The following is a 6,731-nucleotide window of genomic DNA, read 5'->3' as shown; positions in this document are numbered from 1 at the left end:
CACTTTGGGAGGCCAAGGCAGGCAGGTCACCTGACGTCACGAGATTGAGACCAACTTGGCCAACATGGTGAAACCTCCATCTCTACTAAAAAAAAATACGAAAGTTAGCTGGGTGTGGTGACGCACATCTGTAATCCCAGCTACTCGGGAGGCTGAGGCAAGACAATGGCTTGAACCTGGGAAGTGGAGATTGCAGTGAGCTAAGATCATGCCACTGCACTTCAGCCTGGCAACAAAGCAAGACTCCATCTTAAAAAAAAAAAAAAAAAAAACTTGTATCCTCTACAAGCTGGCATATGGGTGAAGTCTAATTGCCAGTCTTCCCCTGGGTTAGTTCCTCTCCTCTGGACTAGTTCTATTAGGGGTGGCATTTTGTGTCCTGGGTTATTAAGTGCACCCAGTGAGCAGACTTGACAGACCTGCTAAGTTAGGCCCAACGAAGAGCCTGTTAACCATGGCCAGGGTGGCATCTCTCGCCACATGGAAGGAGTCAAGCAGGGTTTTTACAATTCTCCAATGGACTGTTTCAGGCAGATATGCTTTTGATCCCATATACCACCAGGATCCTTGTTTTTGTCCCCCTCTCCTTTATTAACTCTACTTCCTGCAGTGTGTATTCAGGTTCTACTGGGGAATCATAGAAAGGAAGAAGTGCTAGGATCTGTTGGGATTGCACCCTGAGGGCTACAGCTTTGGCTTCTCTATCAGCCTTTCTGCTCCTTTGTGCCATAGGAATTAAGTCCCTTTGATGCCCCCTATAATGGATTATAGCTACGGCCTTTGGCAGGTGTATTGTTGGTAATAACTGAAGAATTTCAAGCCTATGCTTTATAGGCAGTGTTTGCTCATTAGTAGTAGTCCTCTTTCTTTCCAGATTTTAGCACGAGCATGAACCACAAGAAATACATATTTAGAATCTGTATAGATGTTAAGTTTTTTCCTTTGTCCCAACATTAATGCTCCAGTAAGAGCAATTATTTCAGCCTTTTGTGCTGATGTGCCAGGGGGCAGTGGTGGGCTTCAATAATGGTGTTGTGATTTACTATCGCATATCCAGCCCTGTGCTCCCCATTTGACACAAAACTACTGCCATCTATGAACCAGTCACCCTCAGAATCTGGAAGAAGCTGATCTTTTTTTTTTTTAAGACGAAGTCTTGCTCTGTTGCCAGGCTTGAGTGCAGTGGTGCAATCTTGGTTCACTGCAACCTCCAACCCCCTGGTTCAAGCGATTCTCCTGCCTCAGCCTCCTGAGTAGCTGGAATTACAGGCACCCACCACCATGCCTAGCTAACTTTTGTATTTTTAGTAGAGATGGGGTTTCACCATGTTGTCCAGGCCGGTCTTGAACTCCTGACCTCAGGTGATCCACCCACCTCCACCTCCCAAAGTGCTGGGATTACAGGTGTGAGCCACTGCACCTGGCTGTGTCCCTTTATCTCTAAGACTGACTTTACCTGATTGGGGGTTAGAACTTCCAGCAGTTGGCCCAGGTTGATTTTAGTGGCTTCCTCCACTAACATAGCAGTGACTGCTATTCCTGCAGGCAACTTGGCCATCGTGAGGCCACTCCATTCAACTTCTTTGAAAAGTAGGCGGTTGGGGCCAGGAGCGGTGGCTCACACCTGTAATCCCAGCACTTTGGGAGGCCGAAGTGGGCGGATCACGAGGTCAGGAGTTCAAGACCAGCCTGGCCGATGTAGTGAAACCCCGTCTCTACTAAAAATACAAGAAAATTAGCCGGGCGAGGTGGCAGGCGCCTGTAATCCTAGCTACTCAGGAGGCTGAGGCAGGAGAATCGCTTGAACCTGGAAGGTGGAGGTTGCAGGGAGCGGAGATTGTGCCACTGCACACCAGCCTCTGCGACGGTGTGAGACTCCATCTCAAAAAAAGAAAAAAGAAAAACAAAAAGAGAAAAGTAGGCAGTTGGTCTGAGTTCTGATCCTAATTTCTGGGCTAGTACTCCCACAGCTATGTCCCTCTTCTCCGCTCTATACAAGGAGAAGGGCTTAGTGAGGTCTGGGATGCCAAGAGTGACAGCCTGGGTAATGGCCTATTTTAGCTTGGCAAAGGCTCCTCTCATTTCTGGGGCCCATTCCAGTAGCTCATTTTCAGGCCTACTTGTTGCTTCATAGAGGGGCTTTGCTATGAGCCCAAATTTGGTACCCATATTCTGCAAAACCCAGCCATTCCCCAAAAAGAATGAAGTTGCTGCTTGGTGTTGGCGGGGGACAGCACTCAAACCACATATGGTTTGTGCTCATACTGGGGATATTTGCTAGGCTCCAGGTGTTAAGACATATCCCAAATACTGGACCCATTGGAGGGTAATCTGAGCCATCTTTGTATCCCATCTTCCAGGAAATTCAAAGTTTGTATAGTATTTTGGTCAGAAGCCACCCAGGTTGGCTACACACAAGAAGGTCATCCACATACTAAACTCCCTTTCTCCAATTGCAGACCCCTCAGATCCCTCTCTAAGGCAAAGAAATGGGGGCTATCCCAGAAGCCCTGAGGGAGCACTATCCAAGTGTATTTAATTTTTTTCTGGTACTAGGATTTTCCCATTCAAAAGCAAAAACGTATTGGGACTCTGGGGCCAGAGGAATGGAGAAGAAAACATCTTTCAGGTTTAGGACTGAAAACTATTTTGCATTCCGTGGCACCTGAGCCAAGAGGGCATATATGGATCCACCACCAATGGGTGGCCAGGGATAATGGCCTCATTAATTGTTCTGAGATCCTGTACTAGCCGGTATTCCCTCAAAGCTTTCCCCTTGTTTTAGCCTTCCCCGGTTTCCCAGTATACCATGTTAGCAGGTTAGCCTGTTTATTAATGTGGTCTGGGACATTGTACTTTTGACTATTAGCAATTGCACTGACTGATGCTTCAATTGTAGTAGTGTCCCTATTTTAACCATAACATCTCTTCCCAACAGGAGGACTGGGCAGCTTGGTACTACTAGAAATTCCTGTTGGAAGATTTGTTTCTCAAATTGACAGATCAACGGAGGAGTGAAGAATGTTGTTTGTGGCTTTCCTTCCATTCCCATAACACTCATGAACTGGGAGGAAAGTTTTCCTGCACAAGCAGTAAGGACAGACTAATTTGCTCCTGTATCAAAAAGAAACGGAATTTGGGGGCCCATCACGGCCAGAGTTACCCAGGGCTCCTCAGTAGCAATTATAATGTTCCTGGACAGGGGCAGTGAGGAAGACCCCAGGCCCCTTCAGTCTTCATCTAATTCCTCCTTTTGCAGTGCTAGAGTTTTGACTGACTGAGCCCCTCAGTGGGAGCTGGGGCAGTCAATCCTCCAGTGCCAGGGGTCATAACCAGTACCCTCACAGTTTTGGCAAGGGCCTGGCATATGCTTAGTACAATCCTTTGCCCAATGTCTAGCTTTCTTGCATTTGAAGCAGGAACCCTTGCTGGCATTATCCTTATGGCCCTTCTGGTTTCCTTTGGACACTCTTTGGGCATTCAGGGCATCGCCAATGATGGCTGCCATAATTTTGGCTTGCGATTTTTCTTTCTTTCTTTTTTTTTTTTTTTTTTTTGAGACAGTTTTCACTTTTTTTGCCCAGGCTGGAGTGCAATGGCACAATCTTGGCTCACCGCAACCTCTGCCTCCCGGGTTCAAGCAATTCTCCTGCCTCAGCCTCCTGAGTAGCTGGGATTACAGGCACGTGTCACCAGGCTCAGCTAATTTTGTATTTTCAGAAACAGGGTTACTCCATGTTGGTCAGGCTGGTCTCAAACTCCCAACATCAGGTGATCTGCCCTCCTCGGCCTCCCAAAGTGCTGGGGTTACAGGCGTGATCCACTGTGCCCGGCCTGCTTGCCGTTTTATTTTGCTCCCTTTTTTCTTCCTCCAGGTCACGATTGTTATACACCATAAAGGTGATATCAAGAAGCTGATTTTGATTAGTTTGTGGCCCCATCTGTAGTTTTTGGAGCTTATGTCTAATGGCTGGGGCAGATTGGCTAATGAAATGTTGTGCCATTCATATTTTGCCTTTGGGAGAGGAAGGGTCCAGATTAGTATATTTGTTAAAAGCTTCCTCCAGCCTGCCATGAAACATGTCTGAATTTTCCTCCTTCCCCTGTGTAACCTCCCTTACTTTATCATAATTTACTGCTTTAGTTATTCCCTTTCCCATTCCTCCAAGGAGAGCCTAAGAAATTTAGCCCAGTTGTTCACTCCCATGGGTGTGTTATAGTCCCAGTTAGGATCAGTAGTAGGGACCGTGTCTGGTCCTGGGTGATTGCCCAGAGGGTTTCAGGCAAATAAATCATTTGCTTCCTGGAGGGCAGCCTCAAGGATGCATTCCTTTTCAAAGGGGATGTAACAGGTTGCTAGAATGAATTGAACATCCTTCCATGAGAGATCAAAGGCTAAGGTCAAAGTCTGGAGCCCATCTACGAATTTCCTGGAATTCTCAGAATAGCTTCCTCGCTTTCCCTTACATTATTGTATATTAGTTATAGAGAAGGGGACCTGCACTAGGACTGGCCCCTCAGCTCCTGCTACTTCCTAAGGGGTAGCAGGGCTGGAGAGAGAGTTGAATGTGCTGTTCCCCTCTGAGTTTGAGGGGGACCGAGTAGGGTCCCCAGTGTTTGGGTTTTAGCCTCAGGAACACTTGGCAAGGGGCTATATGGGGGCAGTTGCTGTCCACCCTGAGACAGATGGCCCTTGTAAAAGGGGGTCATCTATAATATCTAGTTCTGCCTTTGGACTTCCCTTTGGGGGAATTATTAGGTTTTGGTATAGGGCCATGAAAGCCTGTACATATGGAATTTCTGACCATTTGCCCTGCCTTTTTGTCTAATTGCAGGATGGTGTCATAATTAGGGTTACTATTGACCACCCATTGTTCCAGGCTGGGCAGCTTATAATGGGACCAAACAGTATTGCAGAAACAAAAATCATACGTTTTCTCTTTAGATTGTCAGGGTCAAATTGATTTCAATGCTAGAGGATGCAGCCAAGTGGGGAATCAAGTGGAATCAATGGAGAGTTGCCCATAGTGGTCTGGAAAAGAGAAGAGAACTTTGAAAAGTCAAGGGCTCATCAGGTAACCCAAATTTTAGCTGGAGCATCCCACTGAAAAAATTCTGGCCCCTGACTGGGGTTCCCAGAGAGCGTACCCCTTAAGGGCCCCATCTTAGTCTGTCAGACATCACTAAATTCACATGGGTGCTAGCACCACTTTGGAATGGTTCCCTCTACTACTGATGGCCCACCATGAGCTTTCCCTCTTGTCCTTGGATGAAAGCCTTGACTTCTATAATTAATTTGTAGTTAAACCTTTGGATTTTTTTCCTATCCCACTTAAAATAATTCTTTAATTCTCTACATTTAGGCAAGATTAAAATTGTATATAAATTCCCTCTTATGAATCCACCCCCATGACTCACACAGACCATCTACAACATGTCCAAGCCCTCTGGCTTGTCCTTAGCCAGTTGAGTAGGGAAGGAAAGAATTCAGCATAAGGAAAGAAGGTTTAAGTCACCTGAAACATGGAGAGTGGCCCTGGCCAGAAACATGTTGTTGCCTCCATGCTTAGGTACTGTCCACCAAGGATCCCAAATTGGAAAGGAAGAGAGAAAGAGAAAGAGGAAAAAGAGAAAAATAAACCCCAAACTTTGGGCTCCTCCTGGCTGGCTCACCAAAATATGTTACCAGTTGAGGGTAATTGTCCTGGTTCTTGGCATTTTAAACAAAGAATTGGACAAACACACAAAGCAAGACAGTAAAAGCAAGAGATTTAGTTTAAATGAAAGCACACTCCCCAGGGTTGGAGCAATCTCCAGCAAGCGGTACCAAGGTACAGAATTTTCTGGGGTTTAAATACCCTCCAGAGGCTTCCCACTGGTTCCATGCAAATGAAGTAGTGGCCAATAATCAGTCTGATTGGATGTGAGAGAGGTCCAATCAGAAGTATCTTCATTTTTCCTATTTTTTGAGAGAGAGTTTCGTTCTTGATGACCAGGCTGGAGTGCAATGGCAAAATCTCGGCTCACCACAACATCCACCTCCCAGGTTCAAGTGATTCTCCTGCCTCAGCCTCCTGAGTAGCTGGGATTACAGGCATGCACCACCACGCCCGGCTAATTTTGTATTTTTAGTAGAGACGGGGTTTCTCCATGTTCGTCAGACTGATCTCAAACTCTCGACCTCAGGTGATCCAGTCACCTCAGCCTCCCAAAGTGTTGGGATTACAGGTGTGAGCCACCGCACCTGGCTGTATGTTCATTTTTCAACTGCCATTCAGAAAAAGGAGGGGTTGAAAAGGGAGTGGCCTCTGATATCCAGTCAGCAATCGGCCTTAGGTTCCCTGCCTCCAGACCCTATTTTCCTGCCTCAAATCTAGAGGCAGAAAAGTGGTGTTTTCATTCAAGAATGAGGGCTGAGCTGGGCACAGTGGCTTTTGCCTGTAGTCCCAGCTACACAGGAGCCTGAGATGGAAGGTTTGCTGAGCCCAGGAGCTCAAGATCAGCCTAGGCAACATAGCAAGGCTCCATCTCTAAAAAATAAAAGAACAATAAGATCTGAATGGCTTGACCATGAGGTTAAGTGAAGCTACTAAGATTAAGTCTTCAGTGGCTTTAGTTAACTTTGCAGCTGCAAGTACCCAAAGAGGATAGGCATCTGCTACAGGGCCAAATGAGAAGATGTAACAAGAAATGCGTGTTTGATGTCCATCATACTGTTAACACCTCTAAAA

Source organism: Trachypithecus francoisi, unplaced genomic scaffold (genome assembly GCF_009764315.1).
Source record: "Trachypithecus francoisi isolate TF-2019V2 unplaced genomic scaffold, Tfra_2.0 Lachesis_group11, whole genome shotgun sequence".
Classification (NCBI taxonomy): Eukaryota; Metazoa; Chordata; class Mammalia; order Primates; family Cercopithecidae; genus Trachypithecus; species Trachypithecus francoisi.
The sequence above is the reverse complement of the archived record's forward strand: the minus strand, read 5'-3'. Positions refer to the sequence as shown.